At 36.6% G+C, this 27,633-nt stretch overlaps 1 protein-coding gene and 1 long non-coding RNA gene across 4 annotated transcripts in view; one reads left to right on the top strand and one right to left on the bottom strand.

Moving 5' to 3' along the window:
* Positions 1-27,633, bottom strand: part of RNF13 (ring finger protein 13) — a 164,406-nt gene that overhangs the window by 15,454 nt on the left and 121,319 nt on the right. The window lies entirely within an intron of this gene.
* On the top strand, positions 1,456-3,828 carry LOC144233092 (uncharacterized). The gene is made up of 3 exons (XR_013335591.1): positions 1,456-2,074; positions 2,332-2,404; positions 3,431-3,828. It is a non-coding gene; the product is annotated as an uncharacterized LOC144233092 (long non-coding RNA).

Raw genomic sequence — 27,633 nt, 5'->3', positions numbered from 1 at the left:
GGAGAGTAAAGACCATATTTACAAGTATGGTGTCTGAAGTCAAGAATTTGCATTGCAGCCCTGACACGGAATGTTTACCTAGCTTTGCACCCTCAGGTATTACACGTAATCTTTCTGAGTCTCATTTTCCTTATAAATGGTCATGACCGTACTTTTCTTGGTTGTTCTGAGAACTAAATGATGTTTGCTTGCTTTTACATTACATAATAGGTGTGATACGTGCTCATAAGATCTAACATGGAAAATTACAGGTTTTTATTGGGTGCAATGCCCATCCCAAATCAGTTTAATTCCAGTTAATGCATGTGGTATGGGTATGAAGTACACTGACTTCTTCAGTTAGAGATTACTGGACTGAAGGCATAGTTCTAGTAACCACAGCTACAGGACAATGATAAAGGTCAAGACTACTAGGATACAAACCGACCTACAGGACCAACTTCTGTCCCCTTCCGTCTACCTCAGAGCTACCATGCAGACCTTGGGATATGAAATAATAAAATAGTTCACTGTCAGGTAACTCAGGAAGGCACTGATTTCTCAGAACCCATAGGCACGACAGTAACTCCTACCCAACTTGGAACCTCATCATTTTACTGCTTTGTGGTCATTATGCAAGTACTCCATTAGAGGAACAAAGAAATATTTCCTTTTTTGATTTTTTAAGTAAATTTAGAACAGTTTTTCCCTGAAACAGTTCAACACAGAACAAATATCAACTAGTTAGTTATACATTGTTAGCTTTGTGAAGAAATGGACTGTGTCTTTTACTCACTGTTCTATCCCCAGTTTTCATATAGTGCTTACTACAGAGTGGGCTCCCGTAATACATGCTGAATAACAAATACCGCAAAGCCTTTGTTCATTTCATGATGGTGGGTTAACAAGGAAGCATCTGCCTCTCACCTGGTACATCCCACATGGACTCTCCCTATCAATCCCTAGTCTGTCCTCCATTCACCAGCATAAAGGATACTTTTCCACAGTAATTTGAGTATGTCATTCTGATGCTCAAAGCCCACCCAAGTTACATCATCACATGATAAAATCACAAGTCCTTGCTATGGCACAATCTAGCTCCCAGTCTCTCTCTGATTTCCTCTCTAAGCGCTCTCCCTCCAGCCCACTACCATACTGGCCACATGCTCTTTCCTGTTCCCTGAATATGTCACACTGTTGCCTCAAGGCCTGCGTAGTTGCTCTTCCTCTGCCTGTGGTGTTCTCCCCTTCCTTTCACCCATTTTTATTCTCTGTTCAAAGTGTCCTCAGAAAAGTCTTTCCTGTCCTTTCTAAAATAATATCCCATCCCCTCTTCCATCACTCATTTGTTTTTCTTCATTGTACTTACTGCTATGTGACTTTATTATTTGTTCATCTGCCCCCACTAAGCTCCACAAAGGCAGGATTATTTTTCTTTTTTATTTATTCCAGTTTCCCTAGCACCTAGAAGACTGTCTGGCACAGAGTAAAAGTACTCAGTAAATATTTATTGAAGGAATATATGAATAACTACTCAAGTTATTCATAGGAAATCTTGATTTCTGCCTCCAATTGCTCATCAGAAGACCTAATCACATAAATAAGTAGAAAGCACTAAATATTTTTATATAATGTACATAACTGTAGATCCTCACTGGAGTAAAGCTGGCCTCAGATTTTACCATCCAAGTCCAGTGTTGAATGTGCCATCCAACTCTAATGACAACAAAAGTACTATAAGGATTATAATGTTTTTGCACAGCGGCAGTATCCAATCTTGTATCTACTGATCATCACACAATATATAAGGAGGAAGATACTGGGAGAACAGCAGTTAAAAAGCATTTACAAAGGAGAAATAAACATGGCAAAATCAAAGTTCTGCAAAGATAAAGAGCAGTGGAAAGTAAAGTTGGATGAGTGTCGTGGTGGCAAATTACGAAAAGCTGTGAATACGAACATGAGGACTCTGATACGACTTAGGCCGTGGAGATCAACTGAAAGCTTTCAAGCAGAGGAATGATTTATGTATGAAAATAGCATCTTAACAATTGTTCATCAGTGTGCTGGAGGGACCCAAGCCTGGGATGTGGAGGTGAGCCTGAAGACAGTAAGACTGACCAGATTGTCACTCCCAAGATTCAAGTAATCAGTTGAAGGGCTTGCATGATACATTGATAACCAGAATGGGCAGAAATGCTCCAATCCAATAATCATTTTGAAAGAACAACTCACTGGATTTGGGGACTAGGCATAGGAAATAAAAAAGAGGGGGTGAATCAAAGATAATGTATGTAATTTTAAGTGATGGCTGTTTGCTTAACTTTTAAGGTCTTTATTTGGCATTATTAGGATACAACAGGAGCAGGAGAGGGAATGGAACCAAATTACCAAGCTGGCAATTTCTTTCTTAAACCAAGAATGGGTAAGTTCATTCTAAACACTAAAGAGATGGTTAGTGTTTTGTGAGTATATTTTTACCTTGTGAGTATATTTTACCTTGAAATAATGTGTAACTAATTATAGTCTGAACAACATGTGCAGCCTGTTTAGACTACAGTGTTGTCAGAATGTACTCTCTCTGCAAGGGTAGAGTATATATACTTCCTCACTGGATCACACAGTTTATGTAATATAAGAAATGTATTGTGATAGGAAATCTTACTTTCCATGGAAATCTCTATAAATTACATTTACTCTGCATTAGAAATCCTTTGAAAAGGGGGGTCACATTTGTGATCTGTAAGTTTTCTAAAATGTCCATTATAACAACAGACATACATGGACATTTACATGGCAGATATAGAAATAAGTGCCTGCTCAACACCATGAACTGTACTAAAGCAGAGCCTAAAGGAAGAACAGGTACTTAGAGGTAAACAAAGCAGTGAGTTTGGGTGGCTCAGGAAGGAGCCCATCTGGCTAAAATGTAAGATGGAAAGAGAAGAGGATAAGGCTAGGGGTACAAGCCAGGGTCAGACCATAAGACCCTGAGGCGTAAAGGAGAAGTTGATTTTATTCTTACACATAAATGATTCTCAGAATAAACCATGGAGGTTTTATTGCTGTATATCATTACGGACAGGATGCTCCTATCTCCAACACCAAACACAGTGGCTAGTCAAATATATGCTGCTGTTAATGCAGAAGGAAACACAGTTTGGGACATATTAAGTTTGAAGACTGTACAGGTTGTTATCCAGGCAGAGATGTCTGTTAGCTAACTGGAGATATGGGACTGGAGTGGAGCTTAGAAGAAAGGTCTGGGTAGGACATAAGAGCATGGATATTATCAGGAAACAGTTCACTGGGAAGAAGTAAGAACTAAGGAGAAAATAATCTGATTGAAAGCCCTTAGATCTGTGCCTAGCACACAAAACTCAAATGTTTGCTGTTAATAAGCAGTGAACCAAAAGATAAATGGCAGCAAAGGAGATTTCCTGTTTTACAGAATAAGACAAAGTACTGATGACTGATTACAAGCTGGCTCCCAAGTGCCTACTCAATCTACAGCCCACCAGGACTGGGAAATAGGCACGTAAGAGAAGTTACTGATGGCAGTGAACTGCACATGTAAAGTCTATGGAAGCGTAAAGCAGACAAAGGTTGAGAATCTCTAGACCACAGCGTACCTTTTTTTTTACCTCTGGAGGGCAGAAACTGCAACCTAACTTTGTGGAAGTTTCATGGTTTCATCCTGATTGTGGCCAACATGGAACCAGTTAAACATGTGTTTAATTACTAAAATCACACAGGATTACTGGCCTATGAAAGTTTGCTGACATACTATTTGGAAAAAAAATATCTTTAATAAAAGTCATAAAATAGGTCGTGGATAAAGAAGCCAAATGAGGCAACATACATGCAAACATTTCCCATAACAGTACTAGACAAATGTGATTTGAATGGTTGGAAAACAATTCTGAGTAATTGAGAGGAATGACCGTCTAATAAGACACAAAGCAGACACTCACATGACAGTCTGACATTTCTTTTTCTTCAGAAGTTAAGACATCCTAAATATAGTTAACAAGAGCCTAAAATTGCTTAGTTCTGGTCTATAATAATATGGAAAAGTCATGGTTTTGCATTATTTTCTTCTCATATCTTAGAGAGGTACTTAGGTCAAGTATTATCAGAGAGGTAGGTTAAGTGGTTAGCTCAAGGTCACATATGTAGTCATAAAATCAAGTCTTTTGGTTCCAAATCTTGTATTCTTTCTACCATACCATTTTGCTGACCTCCTAAAACTTAACTCTACCTTCCACACTGCTATGGGATTCATAAGAACTACTCCCTGCCTCCTGTTATTACAGCTATGATACATATTACCAAAGTTTATCTGTGGTAGAAGACAACCTAGGAACTAGCTGTAGGAAAGGAAATGACTTGTGATTCCAGTGGAATGTGGGGGCTCTCTATAATTCCTAAAACGGAACGATTCCTACAGAAAGAAGAGGTAATATAATGAACATTATTCATTGATTTCTACTAGATTTCCATTTAAGCACAAGATCCAGTAAGAATGTGTAGTTCCTTTCTTTCTTTACTCTTTTAATGAGAGAAATCTTCAAACATACACAAAATTATGATTAGACCACTTCATACTATCATCACTGAGTTTCAGCAATTCTCAATCTACTATTTTTGTTGGATCCACCTTCTACTTTTTTCCTTAAGATTTTGTTTGGGCTTCTGTGTGTGTGTTTAGAGAAAGAGAAAGCACAAGAGGGATAGAGGGGCAGAAGGAGCGAGAGAATTTTAAATGAGTGGAGCCTGATGAAAGGCTCAATCTCATGACCCTGGGATCATAACCTGAGCTGAAAACAAGAGTTGGATGTTCAACCAACTGAGCCACCCATCCTTTACCTTAATTTTATTTTAAAGCAAACCTTGAAACATAACATTTTAGCAACATATACTTTAGGATGTACCTCCAAAAGATATTAAAAAAACGATCCCAGTACTATTATCACATCTAACAAAATGAACATTATTTTCTTAATATCATCCAATACTCAGGGCATATTCAGTCCTTAGTTGTCTCAAAACAGATGATCTTTTTACGATAATTTACTCAAACTAGGATCCAAGCAGCATCCAAACATTGCACCTGACTGGTAACCTCTCTCTTTTAATCTAAAAATACCCTGCCCTATTGTATATCTTATTTGTTAAATAAACTGGATCCTTTGTTTCATAAATGTGTCTGCATTCTGGATTTGGGCGATTGCATGGATGGTTCTTTTTAAGATGGTTATAATGCTACATCAATCATTCTATGTTCAGACCAGAAATTCTACTGGCTCAGTGGCATCTTTATGCACATTAGGAAAAAAGCAATACTACCTCAAGGCACTTTATTGCTCTCTGCCAAAAAATAATTGTTATCATAAATAATAAAAATCTGATGGCAAAGAACGAACAATAACCTCCTAGAGCTGCACAGTGTACAACCTTTACAATTTTATGTTGCAGCCTGGATTTAGAATTCTTGGTAAGATAATTTCCCACAAGAAAAAGTGGGTGGGATTTCTTTTTGACAAACTGGCTTACTTCAGTAAGTACTTACTTTAACTTGAAAGGCATAGGGGCACTTGGGTGGCTCAGTTGGTTGTCTGACTACTTATTTCAGCTCAGGTGATTATCTCACAGTGTGTGGTATTGAGCTGCATGTCAGGTCAGCATGGAGCCTACTTGGGATTCTCTCTCCTCCTTCTCTACTCCTCCCCCTGCTCACATGATCTCTCTCTCGCTCGCTCTCTCTCAAAATAAACATTAAAAAACAACAACAATAAATACCTTTCTTGTTACTAAAGCACAAAATGAAGACCTCATGTATGATTGGTAGATGTGATCAGACCTAGAACTTTCTAAGGATAGAGGACGGACCTGGAAATGTATAAAATAACAGCAATTCTCATATAACTCTCATAGGATGGTAAATTGGTGTAAACACCTTGGAGTTTGGCACACATTAAATTTGATGACATACATATTCAATGACTTGGCAGTTTCACTTCTAGGTAAATCAGTGATCCAGAGAGACACATATAACCAAGGTGTGAAATTTCCACTCTGGGAACCCATATCAGGACAGAAGAATATAAATTATAATCGACAACTTGCTGGACACTCAGAATGGACAAGTTTGAGAGTTGGAAACTCTAGGGGAGGTTTTCTGGTCCAGCATTGAAGTCCTCACTGTTCTAATAACAAGCTGAACAAACTGAAAAATCAATTCTTAGAGAAGTGAACTCAGGGCAAACTGCTGCCCTCCAAATGGGAGATACAGACAGGGAGATACAGAGATCACCACTAATCAGAGCAGAAAACCCCTGAGCAGAAGCTTCCATGGGAACTACTATTGGGGGACGGAAACCTAGACTGTAATTTAATGAGTTGCCAGAGGCTCAGTGTGTACAAGTCTAAGAGTTTTAAAATCCAGGGGAACTCGAACATTTTTGTTTTGCCTTATGGAGCTCTCCCAGGTTCTCAGAGCAAATACTGGAAAATAATCCTCTTGGACTTCTGACAGGGGAGGGGAAAGTAGCCATTCGGAAATATGCCAGGTAATGCTGTTGTTAACAAGTCTGCCATCGAGAAAAACTATCTAACCAGATCATAACCTACGGGGGTTTTACCAGGGTCTCACATGTCAGAAGGCAAATACCCAATTCCAACCTCTATAGCCATCAGGTTCCCCCAAAGGCTGGGAAAAAATTGAGAAGCATTTGTGAAGTTCACAACCCAAAGCCACAAGCTCTCTAAAAGACTGAGATACAGAACACTTTTCATCCCCCTGCACACCTTATGACCACACCACCAATGACCTATTTCTGTAGTTTCTTTCACTCAGAACATCACGTTCAGCTTTCAACAAAAAATTATAAGGGATGCTAAACGGCAAAAAACAAAAACAAAAAACAGTTTGAAGAGACAGAACCAAATTCAAATATGACAAGAATGTTGGAACTATTAAACCATGAATTTAAAACAACTAACTAACATGCTAAGGGCTCTAATAAATAAAGCAGACAACAAGAAAGAATAGATGGATAATGTAAGGCAGAAAAATGGAATTCTAAGGAAGAATATTTTTTTTAAATACTACTGATCAAAACACACTAACAGAAGAATGACTCTGATGGGCTAATCAATAGACTGGACAAAGGTGAAGATAGAATCTGTGAACCTGATGTATCAATAGAAACCTCCAAAATTGAAAAACAAAGGAAAACAAAACAAAACAAAACCCCACCAAACAGAACAAAATACCCAAGAACTGTAGAATCACTAAAAGAAAAAAGTATACCATGTACACAATGAGAATATCAGAAGTGAGAAAAGAACAGAAGCAATATTTGAAGCAATGACTAAAAAGTTTCCCCATATTAATGTAGGACCAAAAAAAAAAAAAGTCCAGGAATATCAGAGACCATTGAGCATAATAAATTCTGAAAATACACTACACCTAGGCTATCATAGGCAAATTGCAAAAAAAATCAAAGATAGAAAAAAAGATTTTGAAAGAAGCCAGAGGTGTGGGAAACACTTTACCTATATGGGCACAAAGGTAAGAATTAATCGGACTCTCCTTAGAAACCATGCAAACAAAAAGTGGAGTGAGTGTTTAAAGTCTTGAAGGGAAAAACCCCACCAACCTAGAACTCTGTACCCTACAAAATTACCCATCAAAAGCAAAGGAAAAGAATGATGTCAGCAAGATGACAGAAAAGAAAGCCCTAGATCTGCCTTTGGCCATGGAGACACAGACTTAATAACAGACCAAATGTTTCTGTAAGGAATCAAAATAACAATTAAAGGTTTCTGTACCCTAGGCATGGATGTAGCCAACAGCATCAAAAAGCCCAGTAGAAAATTGGTGACACTATCCACTCTCTCATACCAAAGCCCCTGTTTCCTGACATGTCATGTTTGGGAGGAAACCCCCAACTCCTGTTTTCTACCTGGAGAGGTAGAATACATGTCCAATGTCAGAATTTGAGAGGGGCTCCCCAAACGAAGTTTGTTGATGGGTCTAAGNCCATCAACTAGGCCCTAGAGTCTGCAGTACTACAGGCACACACTAGGTAGAGCTCCAGTATCACAACTTACTATACCATAAGAGGCTGCAATATTGTAGACATAACAGGGGAGAGCCTGAGTAGAAGCTGGCAAACCTCTTCAAATAGGAGATGACATGCACGAGCCCAGAGAGGATGCAACCCAGAAAGGGCCTGAGAGGCCTCCATATTTCTAGCCAGGGAGAAAGTCCTCTCTGTTAGAAACCAGACTGCAGAATCTAGGAGAGTTGGTTGATTCTTCAAAAGCCAAAATCCCAATAACAAATAAATAAGCTGCACAAAGAGGCAGGGAAACATAACATATTTAAAAGAACAAATTAGGGGTGCCTAGGTGGCTCAGTGGGTTAAGCATCCAACTTTGGCTCAGGTCATGATCTCACAGTTTGTGCGTTTGAGCCCCACATCAGATTCTGTGCTGACATCTCAGAGCCTAGAGCCTGCTTCAGATTCTGTGTCTCCCTCTCTCTCTGCCTCTTACCCACTCGCGCTCGGTCTTTCTCTGTCTCAAAGATAAACTATAAAAAAATAAAAATAAAAGAACAAATTATATTTCCAGAAACCAAACCTAAAGAAAGAAATCTATAAATTGCCAAAGAGTTAAAAAGTATTGTTAAAAGGACTTTAAATGAATTAAAAAGAACAAAGACCACAAAATAAGGAAATTAATGCATGAAAAAATAATATCTACAACAAACTATGATGAACCAAGCAAATACTGGAAGTGAAGAATATAATAACTGAATTGAAAACTTCATGGAGGGTCTCAGCAGGATTTTTGACCAAGCAGAAGAATCTGTGAACTTGAAGATGGGTCTTTTGAAATTTCCAAGGCAGAGGAGCAAAAATTAAAAAGGGATGAAGGAAAATGAAGACAGCCTAAGGAACATCTGGGACATCATCAAACTGAACAACATATCCATTACTGGCATCCTAGAAGGAAGAAGAGAAAGGGGCAGAGAACCTACCTGAAGAACTGGCCAAAATTTCCCAAATTTGGGGAGAGAAATAAACTTACAAATTCAAGAATCTCAAATAGTTCCAACAAGGGTAAGTCCAGAGAGACATACTCCAAAACACATCATAATCAAACTATCAAAAATTACACAGGATTTTGAAAGTAGCAAGAAAATTGTGACTTTTGATATACAAAGAACCCCTTTTAAATTATCAGATTTCTTAGAAGAAACCTTGCAGGCTAAAAGGGAGTGGGATAATATATTTGAAGTGCTGAATGAAAATAAATGCCAACAAAGAATACTATATCGAGCAAAAAAGAATTTCTTCCAAAAACAATGGAGAAATTAAGACATTGCCAGATTTAAAAAAATCAAAAAGCAAAAAACAGGAAACTCATCACCACTAGACCTTCCCTATAAGAAATTCTGGAAAAAGTCCTAGAAGATGAAATGAAAGAACAATACAAAGCAACACAAAACCCAATGAAATATAAAATTCCCTGGTAAAAGTAAATGTACAGAGAAATACAGAATCTTACAGTATTGGAATTTCAGTGAGCAAACCACAAAAATTTAGTGAATTTTTTTAAAGCATAAAAAGTAATTATAAATCAATGTTAATGATATATTTAATATAAAAACAATCTGTATAATTAATAACAAAATGGGAGAAGGCAAATTTAGAGTAGTTTTTATACATGATTTGAAGTTACCAGTCTAGAACAGACTGACTGTATAACTTTAAGATGGTTTGTGTAATTGCAATGGTAATCACGAAGGAAATATTAATAGAATATACACAAAGGGAAATGAGAAAGAAATCAAAACATGTCATTATATGAAAAGCCAACAAAATATAAATGAAGACAGCAAAAGAGAGAAAAAGACCAAAAAAAAAAGCCACAACACAGGAAATGAACAAAACGGCAATAGTAAGTCCTCCCCTTTGGTAATTACTTTAAATGTAAATGGCTTAAATAACACCAATTAAAGCCGTAGGTCAACTGAATGGATTTTTTAAAAAAAACTAAGAGGTGTCTTGGTGTTTTAGTTGGTTGAACATCCAACTCTTGATTTGGGCTCAAGTCATGATCCCAGGGTCATGGGATCAAGCCCCATGTCAGGCTCCTTGCTGAGCATGAATCCTATTTAAGATATTCTCCACCCCCCCCTCCTTCTGCCCCTCTCCCCTGTTTGCACACACACAAATAAATAAAATAAAAGATCCAACTATATGCTGTCTACAAGAGAATAATTTTATATCTAAGAACACATATAGGGTAGAAGTGAAAAGGTGGAAAAAGGCACCAATGACAGCCTAAAGAGAGAAGTGGCCACACTTCTATCTGACAAAACAGAATTTAAGATAAAAACTCATAAGAGACAAAGATACTATATAATAATAGAGGGTCAATTCACTAGGAAAACATAGCAATTATAAACATATCTACAACCTAACATTAGAGTACCAAATATATGAAGCAAGACTAAAGGAAGAAAGAAATAGCAAGACAGTAGTAGGGAGAAGCTTCAATACCCAACTCTCAGATATGGATAGAACCAACACCAAGTTCAGTAAGGAAACAGAGAATGTAAACACCACTATAAGCCAATTATACCAAACAGAAATAGTACAGAACACTCTAACCAGTAACAGTGGAATATACATTCTCCTCAAGAGCACTTGGAATATTCTCCAAGGTAGACCACATGTTAGGCCACAGAATAAATATTAACAAATTTAAGAAGACTGAAATCAATACAGAGTATATTCTCCAACACAAGGGAATGACACTAGAAATCAATAGAAAGAAAACAGGAAAACGCACAAATATGTAGAAACTCAGCAATGTGCTCTTAAGTAACTAATGGGTCAAAGAATAAATCACAGAGAAAATTTAGAAAATACCGAGAGACAAATGGAAATGAAACATCATAGCAAAACTTATGGGATACAGCAAAAATAGTACTAAGTAAAGTTTATAGCAGTAAACACATTTAAAGAAGGAAGTTCCTACACCTCTCAAGTAACTAGAAAGGGAAGAATAAACTCAAAAGTTAGCAGAGGGAAGGAAATAATGAAGATTAGAGCAGAAATAATGAAATAGAGAATAAAAAATGGGGCAAAAATCAGTGAAATAGTTGGTTTACCGAAAGAGCAACAAAATGGACAAACCATCAGAATAAGAAAGGGAGAAGATTCATGACTAAAATCATAGATGAAATATGAGACATTACAACTGATGTCACAAAAATAAAAAGGATTAAAAGAGACTATTAGTGGGGGACCTGGGTGGCTCAGTGGGTTAAGTGACCAACTTCAGCTCAGGTCATGATCTTGCAGTGTGAGTTTGAGCCCCACATTGGGCCCTGTGCTGACAGCTCAGAGCCTGGAGCTTGCTTCAGATTCTGTGTCTCCCTCTCTCTCTGCCCCTCTCCTGTTCAAGCTTTGTCTCTCTCTCAAAATTAAATAAACATTTAAAAAAAGAGAGAGAGAGAGAGACTATTAGGAATAATTACAGGCCAACAAATTGGATAAGAAAGGAAATATGTATAAACTCTTAGAATCGTACAACCTATCAAGAGTGGATTGTGAAGAAATAAAAAAAATCTTAACAGACCTATAACTAGTGAAGACATTAAAGCAGTATTCAAAAATCTCCCAACAAAGAACAGCCCAAAACTATATGCCTGTTAAATTCTACCAGACATTTAAAGAAGAAGAACAATCCTCAAACTCTTCCAAAGAATCAGAGGAGGAAATATTCCCAAATTCATTGTATAAGGCCAGCATTACCCTAAAACCAAAATTAAAGACATAGGAAAATCACAAACCGAACTTCCTGAAGAATATTAATGCACCAACTCTAAACATACTCTCAAACCAAATTCAACAGAACATTAAAAGGACCATACACTATAACTGAGTAAAATTAATACATGGAAAGCAAGGATGATTCACATATGAAAAATCAATATAATACACCATACTAACAAAATGGAGAGAAAACATGATCACATCAATTCAGACAGAGCATTTGAGAAAATTAGATATACACTTCCATGATTTAAAAACAAAACACAATAGGGGGGTCTGAGTGGCTCAGTCAGTTAAGTCTCCAACTTTGGCTCAGGTTGGAGCCAAACTCACAGTGTGTGAGTTTGAGCCCCATGTCAGACTCTGTGCTTACAGCTCAGATCCTGAAGCCTGCTTCAGATTCTGTGTCTCCCTCTCTCTCTGCCCCTCCCCAACTCTCATTCTGTCTTTCTGTCTCAAAAATAAACATTAAAAATTAAAAAACAACAAATAGGAATAGGAGGAAACTACCTCAATATATAATAAGTTAAGCCATATGTTAAAGACTCACAGCTAACATCATGTGCAATGGGGAAAGACTGAAAACTTTTCCTCTTAAGATCAAGAATAGGTCAAGGATGTCCACTCCTTCTAAGACTATTTAATAAGGAACTGAAAGTTCTAGTCAGAGGAATTACACAAGAAAAATAAAGAAAAGGAATACAAATTTGAAAAGAGAAAAAAAAAATATGTTTGCAGATGACTTGATCTTACATGTGGACAGCCATAAGTATTTCCAAGAAAAATTGTTAGAATAAGTAAATAAATTCAGCAAAGTTACAAGGATACAAAATAAAAAATCAGTTGCATTTCTATACACGAACAATGATCAATCTGAAATGGAAACTAAGAAAATCCCATTTATTACAGCATAAAAAAATTTACTTAGGAATAAGTTTAACCAACTAGGTTAAAGACTTGTACACTGAAAACTACAAAACCCTGCTAAAAGAAATCAAAGAAGTTACAAATGAATGGGAAGATATCTTGTGCTCATGGATTGGAAGACTTAATATTCTTAAAATATTTACACTATCTAAAGTAAGCTATAGCTTCAATGCAATGTCCTTCAAAATCCCAATGGCATTTTTTATAGATATAAAGCAAAAAAAGTCCAGAAATTCAAATGGAATCCCAAGGGACACCAAAGAGCTAAAACAATCTTGAAAAAGAAGAACAAAGTCGAAGGCCTCAGATTCTCTGATCTCAAAACTTAGTATAAAGTCACAATAATTTTAAGAAATTAAGACAGTGTAGTACTGGCATAAAGACAGATATATAAGTCAAAAGAAAAAATAGAGCATCCAGAAATAAGCCCTTGCATATATGGCCACATGAATTTTGACTAGGGTGCCAAGACTATACAATGGGGAAAGGATAGTCTCTTCAACAAAAGGTGATGGGAAAACTAAATTGCCACATCTCAAAGGAGTGAAGTTGGACCTATATACAAAATGAACACAAAATGGACTAGATACCTAAAAGTGAGACCTAAGCTCTTAGAAGAAAACATAGGGAAAAAGCTTTAGGACACCAGATTTGGCAGTGACTTCTTGGATATGACCCCAAAAGCACAGGCAATGAATGAATAAACAAAATAAAAGAACAAAAATTACATCAAATTAAAAAATCTTGAGTGTCAAAAGAAACAACAAAGTAAAAAGGCAACATACAGAAGGGAAGAAAGTAATTGCAAATCATATATCTGAAAAGTTATTATCTAAAAAAATATATATAGAACTTCTACAACTCAACAGTGACCACAAAAATAATCCAATGAAAAACAAGGTAAAGTACTTAAATAGATCTGTCTCCAAAGATGATATAAAAATGGCTAATCAGCACATAAAAAGATACTCAGTATCACTAATCATTAGGGAAATGCAAGTCAAAACCACGAGATAGCCCCTTCATACAAATCAGGAAGGCTGGTATCAAAATAAATGTTACCAAGAATGTAGAAAAGCTGGAACTCTTATGAATGTATGGTTTGTGGGAATGTAAAATGGCACAGTAGTTATAGAAAACAGTACCTAAATTTTACCTTAAAAAAATATTAAGAATAGAATTATTACATCATCTGGCAATCCCAGCTCTGGGTATACACCCAAAAGAATTCAGAGTAAGGTCTCAAGAAGTTATTTGCATATCCATGTCCACAGCAGCATTATTCACAATCACCAAGAGGTGAAAGCAACCCAAATGTCATCAACAGACACAAGAATAAAGAAAACGTTAGGTATATACATACCATGGAATATTATGCAGTCTTTAAGAAAAGAAGGTAATTCTGTCATGCTATAACATGGATAAACCTAGAGGACACAGTAAGCAAATAAGCCAGTAACAGAAGGACAAAAACTTATATGATTTTACTTATATGCAGTACCTACAATATTCAAAAACATACAAATAGAAAGTAGAAAAGTGGTTACCAAAAACTGGGAGGACTGGGGAGGGGAAATAAGTGCTTAATGAGTATAGTTTCAGTATTACAAGATTAAAAAGTTCTAGAAAACTAGGGATGACTAGGGGGCTCAGTCAGTTAACCATCTGACTTGATTTCGGCTCAGGTCATGATCTCATGGTTCATGAGTTTGAGGCCTGTATCTGGCTCTGTGTTGACAGCATGGATCCTGCTTGGGATTCATTCATTCATTCTCTCTCAAAAACAAAAAAAAATTATACAAATCTATAATACAACAATATAATATATTTAACACTGTGAACTGTATGTACGTTTACAAATGGTTATGACCATAACATTGTGTTTTTTACCAAAAAAAAAAAAAAAAGATTTAAGCACACACACAAAAGTGAAGGTAAAATACTTTCTCAGACAAACAAAACGAAGGAATATGTTGCAAGAGAAGTTAAAATAAGTTCCACGGAGAGAAGAAAAAGGATATAGGTCAGAGCTGCAAATATACATAAAGAGAGGAGGAGTATTAGAGAAGGAATAAATTAAGGTAAAATACTTTCATTTTTATCATTCTTAATTGATAAAACAGATAACAGTTTCTTCAAAATAACAGTAACAACAATGTATTCAGTTATATATGCTTATCTAAATGTTTATATATACATGAAATGAACAAAAGCAATGATACAAGGGATGAGGGGTAGTGAAGAAATTAGGAATATTTTGTTATAAAGTACTTCACTACCAGTATATTGTTACCTGAAGTTAGTTGTAAATGTATAGTTCAACTGTGGGGAAACCACTGGGAAAAATAAAGAAGTATAATTAATATACTAAGGTAGGAGAGAAAGTAGAATTCTATTAAATGCTCAGTTGAAACGACAAAACGCAGAAAAAGAATAGAAGACGAAAACAGGAACAAAGAATGAAGGCAACAGTAACAAAAAATACAGTTACAAAATGGTAGATGTTAATACAACTACATCAACAATCGATTTAAATGTCAATGGTCTAAATATATCAACTAAAAGATTTTCAGAGTGGATCAAAACACAGGGAAAGCCAACTATGTGTTATCTATAAGAAACTCATTTTAAATATAAAGACACAGATTAAAAACAAAGGATGGAGAAAGGGATACCATGCCACTTTAGGTGAATGTTTGTGTCCCTCCAAAATTCTTATCTTGAAGCCTAATCCCTGATGTGAGGATATCTGGCACTTTGGGATGTGATTAGGCCATAAGGGTGGAGTCCTCACAAATGTTATTAGTGACTTTATAAAAGAGACCCCAGAGGCTCCCTTGCTCCTTCTGCCATATGAAGACACAGTGAGAAGACAGCTGTCTATGTACCAGGAAGCAGGTTCTCAACAAACATCAAACTGCTGGCATCTCAGTCTTGGACTTCCTAGACTCCATAACTATGTGACATAAATGTTGGTTGTTTACCAACTCTATGTTATTTTTTGTTACAGTAGCCTGAACAGACTAAGACACATTCTAATAACACTAATAAAAGATAGCAGAGTAGCTATACTAATTTCAGATAGAGTAGGCTTCAGAGCAAGGAAAGTTACCAAAGATAGAAAGGGGTATTATTTGATGGTAAAGGGCTCAATACTCCAAGAAGACATAACAATTCTTAATGTGTATGTGCTTAAAAACAGAGCACAAAATACCTAAAGGCAAAAACCAATATAAATGCAAGAAGAAAAAAATGCAAGAAGAAATAGATAAATCCACTATTATAGTTGGAAACTTCAACACCTCTCTATTAGCAATGAAGATCCAGTAAGCAGAAAATCAGTAAGGATATAGTTGAACTCTAAATCATCATCTATCAATGGGATATGAATGACATATAGACTATTGCATCCATTTAGAAGCAGACTCTATATTCTTTTCAAGCTCACATGGGACGTTCACCAAGGCAGACCACATTTTGAGCCATGAAACACACCTAAAGAAATTTAAAAGAAATCAATGTCTGCTCTCAAACCACAATTTTATTAAACTAGAAATCAGTATCAGAAAGAGGGCTTGGAAAACCCAAAATACCTGGAGAATAAATAAACAACTCACTTCTAAACAACACATGCATCAAAGGAGAAACTTTTTAAAGAGAACTTTTTAAATATTTCTAACTAAATGAAAATGATAAATACAACATCAAAATTTGTGGAATGCAGTGAGGGCAATTCTTAGAGTGAGTTATAGCTCTGGATATGTGTGTGTGTGTGTGTGTGTGTTTAAGAAAAGAAAGATCTAAAATGAATAATCTAAGCTTTCACCTTAGAAAACTAGATAAAGAAGAGCAAATTAAATCCAAAGAAAGCACAAGAAAAAAATTAAAATCCTATTTTAGTTTACGTAGAAGTCAATGAAATTGCAAATAGGAAATCAATGGAGAAAAATCAATGAAACAGAAAGCTAATTCTTTTCAAAAGATCAGTAAGCCTCTAGGCAAGCTTATTAAAAAAAAAAGAGAAAAACAAATTAGTAATATCAGAAATGAAAAAGGTATCATCACTACAGATTCCATATATATTAAAAGGCTAGTACAGGAATAATGTGAACAACTCTATGCTCACAAATTTGATGGCAATAAAATGGACCAATTCCTTGAAAGACACACCTAACAAAACTCACATAAGGAGAAATAGATGGTCTGAATAGGCTTATATTAAAAAATAATGAACCAGGGGCACCTGGGTGGCTCAGTCGGTTAAGCATCCGACTTCGGCTCAGGTCATGATCTCACAGTTCGTGGGTTCAAGCCCCGTGTCAGGCTCTGTGCTGACAGCTAGCTCAGAGCCTGGAGCCTGTTTCAGATTCTGTATCTCCCTCTCTCTCTGACCCTCCCCTGCTCATGCTGTCTCTCTCTCTCTCTCTCAGAAATAAATTTTTAAAAATTTTTTTAAATTAAAAAAAAATGAGCCAATAATTAATTAATATACAAAAACAGAAAATACTAGACCCAAATGGTTGCAGGGGTGAATTCTACCAAACATTTAAAGAGCTATCAATGTTTTACAGTCTTCCAGAAAACAGAAGCAGAGGGAATACTTCCTAATTCATTCTATGAAGCTAGCAGTGCCCTGCCCTAATATAAAAACCAAAGAATTCTAAGAAAAACTACTAAGATCTCTCATGAACAAAGGTGATAAATTCTCAACAAAATATTAGTAAATTGAATCCAACAGTGTGTTAAAAAAAAAATATACACCATGACCAAAGTGGGATTCCCAACTGGATCACAGATTCAATGCAATCCCCAATCCCAGCATTTTTTTTTCTTTCTTGGATATTGACAAACTGATACAGAAGTTTATATGGAAAGGCATAAGGACAGAAGAGCCAAAATAATAATGAAGAAGAAAGTTGAACAAGTGATATTACTATAAGGCTACAATAATCCATACAGTATGGAATTGGTGAAGAATAAACATATAGATAAATGGGACAGACTACACAATTCAGAAGCAGACAAATATAGTCAACTACTCTTTGACAACAGTGTAAGGGAGAAAGGATAGTCTTTTTAACAAATGGACAACTGGAACAACTGGACATATCAAAAAATGAATCTAGATAAAAGAGAACCTTCTCAACATCATAAAGGGCATTTTTGAAAATCACACCACTAACATCATACTCAATGGTGAAAGACCAAATCTTCCTTCTTATAAGAGGAACAGACAAGTATGCACATTTTCACCACTGCTATTCACCATTATCATAGGGAATTACTATCAGAGTAGTGAGACAAGAAAGCAAAAGAACCCACATTGAAAACTATTTACAGAAGACATGATCCTATATATAGAAAATCCCAAAAAATCCATAGAAAGCTACCAGAGCTAATAAATTCAGCAAAGTTGGAGGTTATAAGATTCTAGAAAAATCAGTTGGGTTTCTGTACAACATCAATGAACAATCCAAAAAGGAAATTAATTGCATTTGTAATAGCATCTGAAAGAATAAAATACCTAGGAAAAAAATTTAACAAATGAAGTGGAAGACTTGTACACTGACAACTATAAGATATTGATGAAAGAAATTAAAGACAACCTAAATAAAATGGAAACATTCCATGTTGATGAATTGGAACGATTAATAGTAAGATGGCAATAACACCCTAAGCGATCTATAAATTCAACATAATCCTTATCAAAATTCCAATATCCTTTTTTTATAGATATGGAAAATGTGATCCTTCAAAAGTAATTGGAAGGGATCTTGGATATCTAAAACACTAAAAAAGTTGGAGAACTTACACTTTTCCAATTCAAAACACACTGCAAATCTAAAGTAATCGAAACAGTGTAGTACTGGCATAAGGACAGACATACAGACCAATGAAAGAGACTTGAGTGTCTAGAAATAAACCCATACATCTACGGCCAAGATTTCAACAAGGGTGAAAGACCATTCAACGAGGAAAAATTAATCTCGTCAACAAATGGTGCTGAGACTACTGCATTTCGATGTATATGTGTGTGTCTGTGTGTGTGTGTGTACACATATATATGTAAATAAACTTGATTTTCACACTATATATAAAAATTAACAGTGATCAAAGGCCTAGTATGAGCTAAAATCATAAAACTCTTAGAACATACAGGAAAATCTTCATACCATGGATTTGGCTGTGTATTCTTTTTTTTTTTTTTTTAAATATTTTTATTTATNACTAAGCCACCCAGGCGCCCCAGGCTGTGTATTCTTAATTATGACAACAAAAGCATGAACAATAAAAGAAGAGAGAAACTGGGACTTCGTCGTAATTAAAAACTTTGTGTTTCAAAGGACACTGACAAGGACATGGAGAAATAAGAACCCTTCTGCACTGCTGCTCAGAATGTAAAGTGGCACAGTAGCTGTAGAAGACAGTATGAATAGTTCCTCAGGAAGTTAAACACTGATTACCAAATGACGCAGCAATACCACACTTAGGTATGTACTCAAGAGAACTGAATTCAGGAACTCAAACATACACTTTTACAACAATTTTCATTGCAGCATTATTCACAATAGCGAAAAAGTGAAAGCAACCCATGTGTCCACTAGCAGATGATTAGATAAACAAAACGTGGTAGAAACACAATAAAATATTCCTCAGCCACTTTTTAAAAAGAATGAGGTTCTGGATCTCAGGGGGAAGATCACAGAGTAGGAGGCCCTAAGCTCACTTCCTCCCATGGATACAACTAGATAACATGTACACTAGTGTAAATAACCCAGAAAAGGACACAAAGACTGGCAGAACAGACTCTCCACAACTAAATGTAGAGACAAGGCCACATCGAAGGGGGCAGAAGGGGTCGAGACACTGTCAGGAGCTAAATGGGGCTGTCCAGGGGAGGAAGGGAAACCACAGGTGCAGAAATGGGAGAAAACCAGACCCTCACACCAAGCATTTGTGGCAAGGGAAACCTGCCTGAAAACCAGAGCAGCATAATTTTGTGACTTCTTACAATCAGCTGAGCTTAACACCAGGACTTTAAAGATCAGCAGGCTCAGCTCTGGGAGATCCAGGAGAGGGAAAGAAAACAGAATCCCCACCCTTAAAAAGACAGCACAACAAACAGCCCCAAGGAAATACAGCATAGAAGCATTAGTTTGGAGGAGGAAACAAACAAACAAAAAAAGCTTGGGGTATATAGGAAGGGGATTTGGTTAATAATCTCAGAGTGTGTGTTGGAGGTGAAAATTTTCCAGGAACAAAGGAGCTTGCAGGCCCCATTTCCTACTCCCCCCGCCCCTAGCCTAGACACATGGACATCTGCAGGAACCAGTGAAGCAGCAACATTTCCTACCTAATTTGCTAACAGTGGGTCCCACCCTTGCATTCTCCTACAGACCTGCCTCCAATATGCCATTGCCTGGAGCCCATCCATAGTAGTGCTACAAGGTTGGCAGGGTGCAAGCAGGCCCAACAGGGTCCAGCACTACTAAAAAGTGACTCTTGCCCCAAGGAAAGGGAAAAAACCACACACACCATTCCAACTGCACCCACCTACAAAAGTTTCTCAGAGGACAATACAGGGAAAGTGCCCTGCAGTTATGCACTATTACATCTCTGGAAAATGCCTAGTCTCAACTCAAGTTCAAGGCGGCCTCAGACTCGCCCACTAACAGCATAGGGACCAAACCCTGCCCACAATGGGCAAAGAGAGCCATTGCAGATGCTGGGACTGGAAGTAAAAGCAACTCAGCCACAATATTAGGGCAAAATGAAGAGGCATAGGAATGTGTCCTAAATGAGAGAAGAGGACAAAATCATAGCAAGAGACCTAACTGAAACAGATAACTAATATGCCTGATAGAGAATTTAAAGTAATGGTCATAATGATACTCATTGGACTTGAGAAAAGCATGGAGGACCTCAGTGAGATGCTTAATGAAGACACAGAAAAAATTAAAAAGAGCCAACCAAAGGTGAAGAACTCAATAACTGATATTAAAAATACATTACAAGGAATAAATAGCAGACTAGAGGAAGCAGAAGGATGGATCAGTGACCTGGAGGACTGAGTAATGGAAAGCAATCAAGATGAAAAGGAGAGAGACAAAATAATAACAAAAACTGAAAACAGATGTAGTGTCACCATCAAGTGTAAAAACATCTGCATTATAGGGATAAAGGAAAAAAGAGAGAAAAGGGGAAGAAACCCTATTTGTAGAAATACTAGCTGAAAACTTCCCCAATCTGGGGAAGGAAACAGAAATCCAGATCCAGGAATCAAAGAGAGCCCCCTATAAAATCAACCTAAGGTGGTCCACACCAAGACATACAGTAATTAAAATGGCAAAAAGTAATGATAAAGAGAATTTTAAAAGCAGCAAGAGAAAATAGTGACATACAAGGGAAACTCAATAAGCCCATCAACAGATTTTGCAGCAGAAACTTTGTAGGCCAGAAGGGAGTGGCATGATATATTTAAAGTGCTGAAAAGAAAAACAAAACAAAAAAACACTGCTGGTGAGAATACTCTATCCAGCAAAGCTATCATTCAGAATAAGAGAGATAGGGTTTCCCAAATATACAGAAGTTAAAGGAATTCACACCACTAAACGAGTCCTATGAAAAAAGTTAAAGGGGACTTTGAGTGGAAAGGAAAGACCATAAAGAGGAATAAAAAAAAGTAGGAAGTATAAAAGTGTATCTATAAAAATTAGTAAGAGATTCTTAAATAAAAGGATGTAAAGTTTGACACACAGCACTAAATGGTGGTACCGGGGTAGGGGGAGGAGTGAAGAATGGGCTAAGACTCAAGCAACCATCAACTTAATATAGACTGCTAAATGCAAAAGATGTTATATACAAACCTAATGGTAATGACAAATCAAAACCAGGAATGGATATGCAAAAAAAAAAAAAAAAGAAAGAAAGAAAGAAAGGGGATCCAAGTATATAACTAAAGAAAGGAATCCAAATATACAACTAAAGAAGACCAGCAAACCATGAGAGGAGAGAACAAGAGAAGGAACAGAGAAGAACTACAAACACTACCATAAAACAATAAACTAAATGGCAATAAGTACATACCTATCAATAATTACTTTGAATGTAAACAGACTAAATGCTCCAATCAAAAGACACAGGGTGACAGAATGGATAAAAAAAAAACGAGGCCCATTTATATGCTGCACACAATAGACTACTTAAGACCTAAAGACAAATGCAACTTGAAAGTGAAAGGATGGAAAGGCATTTAACATGCAAACGGAAGTGAAAAAAGCCAAGGAAGACAGAATAAACTTTAAAACAAAGACTGTAATAAGAGACAAAGAAGGATACTATATAATTATAAAGGGTACAATCAAGAAGATGTAACAATTGTAAACAGTTACACATCCAACATGGGAGCACCCAGATTCATTTAGCAGCCAGTAACCAGCAGGAAGGAACTGATTGTAATACCATAACAGTAGGTGACTTTAACACCCCACTTATATAAATGGATAGATCATCCAAACAAAAAATAAATAAAACAGTGGCTCTGAGGGGCGCCTTGGGGCTCAGTCGGTTAAGCGTCCAACTTTGGCTCAGGTCATGATCTCGTGGTTTGTGGGTTCAAGCCCCATTTTGGGCTCTGTGCTGACAGCTAGCTCAGAGCCTGGAGCCTGCTTCAGATTCTGTATCTCCCTCTCTCTCTGACCCTCTCCTACTCACGTTCTCTCTCTCTCAGAATAAAACATTACAAATTAAAAAAAAAAAAAAGAAAAAGAAAACAGTGGCTCTGAAATACATATTGGACCAGATGTATCTAACAGATATATTCAGAATATTCCATCCTGAAACATCAGAATACACATTGTTTTCAAGTGCACATGGAAAACAGAATAGATCAAATATTAGGACAAAAACCAAATTTCAACAAATTAAAAAAGGCTGAAGTCACACCTTGCATCTTTTCTGACCACAACAGTGTAAAACGAGAAAGCAACCACAAGAAAAGAATCTGGAAAGAGCACCAATACATGGAAGTTAAATAACATGCTACTAAACGATGGATGGGTCAACCAAGAATCAAAGAGAAAATTTAAAAAAAAAATACATAGCAACAAATGAAAATGAAAACACAGTGGTCCAAAATCTTTGGGATGCAGCAAAGCTTTTATAAGAGTAAGTTTACAGCAATATAGGCCTAACTTAAGAAACAAGAAAACATCTCATAAATAACCTAACCTTACACCTAAAGTAGCTAGAAAAAGAACAAAGGAAGGAAATAATAAAGATTAGAGCAGAAGTAAACGAAATAGAAACTAAAACACCCAAAAGAACAGATCAATGAAACCAGGAGCTGGTTCTTCAAAAAGATCAACAAAACTGATAGACGTTTAGCCAGACTCATGAGAGAGTGTAAGAGTGGGAGAGAGAGATAACTGAAACAAAATCAGAAATGATAGAGAAATAACAACTGATAGTACAGAAATACAAAGAATTATGAGAGAACATTATGAAAAACTGTATGCCAACAAATTGGACAACTTGGAAGGAATGATAAATTTCTAGAACCATATAACCTTCCAAAACTGAATTAGGAAGAAATAGAAAATTTTAACAGACTGATTGCCAGCAACAGAATTGAATCACTAATCAAAAAACTCCCAACAAGCAAAAAGTCCAGGACCAGATGGCTTCACAAGTGAATTCTACCAAACATTTTAAAGGAGAGTTAATACCTATGCTTCTCAAACTATTCTAAAAAACAGAAGAGGAAGGAAAGCTTCCAAATTTATTCTATGAGGCCAATATTATTACCCTGATACCAAAACCAGATAAAGACACCACAAAACTGGCAAACCAAATCCAACTATACACTTAAATCACCAAGATCAAGTGGAATTTACTTTGGGGATGTGAGGGTGGCTCAATATTCACAAATTAATCAACTTGCTATATAACATCAACAAAAGGATAAAAACCATACAATCATTTCAATAGGTACAGAAAAAGCATTTGACAAAATACAACTTCATTCAGGATAAAAACTCTCAATAAAGTAGGTTTAGAGGGAACATACATCAACATAATAAAGGACATATATGAAAAATCCACAATTAACATCATACTTGATGGGGAAAGACTGAGAGCTTTTCCCCTAAAGTCAGGAACAGAACAAGAATGTCCATTCTCACCACTTTTATTCAACATAGTACTGGAAGTCCTAGCCATAGCAATCAGACAACAAAAAGAACTAAAAGGCATCCAAATTGGTAAAGAAGTAAAACTTTCACAACTTGCAGATGACATGATACTATTATACATAAAGCCCTGAAGACTTGCCAAAAATCTTCTAGAATTGATAAATGGATTTAGTAAGTTAGCAAGATACAAAATCACTATACAGAAATCTATTGCATTTCTATACACTAATAATGAAGCTGGAGAGAGAAAGAGAAATTAAGACTATAATCCCATTTATAATTGCACCAAAAATAAAATACCTAGGAATAAACTTAACCAAGGAGGTGAAAGACTATACTCTGAAAACTATAAAACACTTAGGAAAGAAATATAAGATGACACAAAGAGATGAACAGATATTCCATACTTACGGACTAGAAGCCCATTGTTAAATATTGTTACAGTGTCCATACTACCCAAAGCAATCTATAGATTTAATGCAATCCCTATCAAAATACCAACAGCACTTTTCACAGAACTTGAACAAACAATCCTAAAATTGGTATGGAACCACAAAAAACCACAAAGAGCCAAGCAATCTTGAAACAGAAAAACAAACCTGGAGATATGACAATCCCAAATTTCAAGATATACTACAAAGCTGTAGTAATCAAAAACAGTGTGGTACTGGCACAAAAATAGATCAACAGAATGGAATAGAAATAAACTCAGAAATAAAACCATGGGAATATGGTCAATTAATCTTTGACAAAGAAAGCAAAAATATACAATGAGAAAAAGACAGTCTCTTCAACAAATGATGTTGGGAAAACAACAGCTATATGCAAAAGAATGAAAGTGAACCACTTTCTTACACTATACACAAAAGTAAACTCAAAATGGATTAAGGACCTAAATGTAAGACCTGAAACCATAAAATTTCCAGAAGAGAGCACAGGCAGTAATTTCTCTGACATTGGCTATAGAAACATTTTTCTAAACAGGTCTCCTGAGGCAAGAGAAACAAAAGCAAAAATAAACTGTTGGGACTGCATCAAAATAAAAAAGCTTCTGCACAGCAAAGGAAACAATTAACAAAACTAGGCAACCTAGTGAATGGAAGAAAATATTTGCAAATGACATGTCTAATAAAGGGTTAATAGCCAAAATATATAAGGAACTTATAAAACTCAATGCCCGCTAAAACAAACAACAATAACAAACCCTCATTATCCAAAAAACAATCCAGTTAAAAATGAGCAGGGGCACTTGGGTGGCTGAGTCAGTTAAGTATCAGACTTCAGCTCAGGTCACGATCTCACGGTTTGTGGGCTCGAGCCCCGCGTTGGGCTCTGTGCTGACAACTCAGAGCCTGGAGCCTGCTTCAGATTCTGTGTCTCCCTCACTCTCTGACCCTGCCCCACTCGCATTCTGTCTCTGTCTCTCTCGATTTAAAAAATTAAAAAAAAAAAAAATTAAAAAATGGGCAAGAGACATGAACAGTTATTTCTCTAAAAAAGACATACAGATGGCCAACAGACACGTGAACAGTTGCTCATTGTCACTCATCATTAGGGAATACAAATCAAAACAATAATGAGATATCACCTCACACCTGTCAGAAGAGCTAATAGCAAAAACACAAGAAACAACAGGTGGAAGTGAGGATGTGAAGACAAAGGAACCCTCTAGCACTGTTTGTGATAATGCAAACTGGTGCTGCCACTCTGGAAGACAATATGGACTTTCCTCAAAAAGTTAAAAATAGAACTATGCCATGATCCAGCAATCACACTGCTGGGTATTTCCCCGAAGAATATAAAAACACTAATTCAAAGGGATACACGCACCTCTATGTTTACAGCAGCATTATTTACAACAGCCAAGATATGGAAGCAGCTCAAGTATCAACTGATGAGTGGATAAAGAAGAGGTGGTATGTATACAATGGAACACATTCAACCATACAAGAGAATGAAATCTTGCCATTTGCAATGACATGGGTGGAGTACAATGCTAAGCAAAATAAGGCAACCAGAGAAAGACAAATACCATATGATTTCACACATATGTGGAATTTAAGAAACAAACGAAGCAGAGAGAGAGAGAGATGAAAGATGAGAGCAAGAAAGAGAGAGAGAAACCAAGCAACAGACTCTTAACCAAAGAAAACAAACTGATGGTTACTAGAAGAGGGGATGAAGTAATGGGGATTAAGAAGTAAGAAGTGCCCTTGTCGTGATGAGCACCAAATGATTAAAATAAAAACTTTAAAAAATTTCAATTCAAAAATAGGAAAAATTCAATCATACTGTTTTGGAATGAATACACAGGTGGCAAAACTTAACACAAAAACAACGAAATGATTATCATAAACCTGAATGGTCTTCCAGTGAGAAGGAAAGGATTATAATCCAGAAGGGTATGCAATAGTTTCTGGGGTGCTAGTAATGTTCTATTTCTTGCATGTTATACTTCACATTAAAAAAACAAAAACAAAACAAAACAAAAAAACAAGATGGTAAGGATAAACATCACTCCAGGGGTGCTTGGGTGGCTATGCTGGTTAAACTTATAACTCTTGATTTTGGCTCAGGTCATGATCTCAGTTTCATGAGTTCAAGCCCTGTGTGGAGCTCTGTGCTGACAGTGAAGAGCCTGCTTGAGATTCCCCCCATCTCTGCCCACTCGTATTCTCTCTCAAAATAAATAAGTGAGAAAAACACCATTATGTTGACTGGTTCACAATAATAAGCCTTAAAGGGAGGTTCAGGCTGCCAGGAAATCATGCTACATCACCCTGGTCCATCTGCCCACTTACTCTCCTGGAATATTTCATATCTTTCTGCTCTAAACCTCTGACATCTCCTCTCCCATTGTCATCTATAGTTGACGATTGTGTTTCCTGCTTCATTGAAAATGAGAGTAAAAAAAAACTTCTACAGACTTACCATCATAAACACCCACGTCCCAGGATTTTGCACCCACATATTTCTACCTTCCCTTAGCTCAACTCTCCATGTTACTATGTGAGGCCAGTCCACCTGTTTGCGCACCCACAGCCCCTTCCTCCTCACCTTCTCAGAGACATTACAGCAATTCTCCCATTGTCACCTGTATCATCGATTTCCTTCAGCAAACATGTTGTTACTTCTTAACCCAGCTTCTCTATCAGCTATTACCCTATTTGTTTCTGTTTGTAGTTAAATTGCTTGAAAACGTTTGTAGTTACTGCCTCTGATCCTTTTCCTTCCATTCTTTCTTAAACCCATCACAGTCGGGTTTTGGCCTGTCAAAACTGCTCACCAAGACAATCAATAACTTCTAATGGTCAACTTTTGGCTCTCATCTTACTTATCTATCAGGAGCATTTGACACAGGTTATTACTCCTTGCTCTTTTTTTACATCTCTTCAGTTTCCAGTAAATCCCTCTCTTCTGATTTTCCCCTGACATAACTGGTCACTCGTGCTCCATCTCCACTGCCAGTTCCTCTTCTTTCTTACTTAGAGTTGGAATGCTGCCCTATGTCTTTGGTATTCTCCTGTCCACCTATACTTATTCTCTTGGTGCTATCACCCAGACTCATGATTTAAATACACCTTTATACAGGGGCGCCTGGGTGGCTTAGTTGGTTAAGCGTCCGACTTTCGCTTAGGTCATGATCTCGCGGTTCGTGAGTTCGGGCCCCGCGT

The sequence above is a fragment of the Crocuta crocuta genome, unplaced genomic scaffold (assembly GCF_008692635.1).
Source record: "Crocuta crocuta isolate KB4526 unplaced genomic scaffold, BGI_CrCroc_1.0 scaffold54, whole genome shotgun sequence".
Classification (NCBI taxonomy): Eukaryota; Metazoa; Chordata; class Mammalia; order Carnivora; family Hyaenidae; genus Crocuta; species Crocuta crocuta.
The sequence above is the reverse complement of the archived record's forward strand: the minus strand, read 5'-3'. Positions and strand labels throughout refer to the sequence as shown.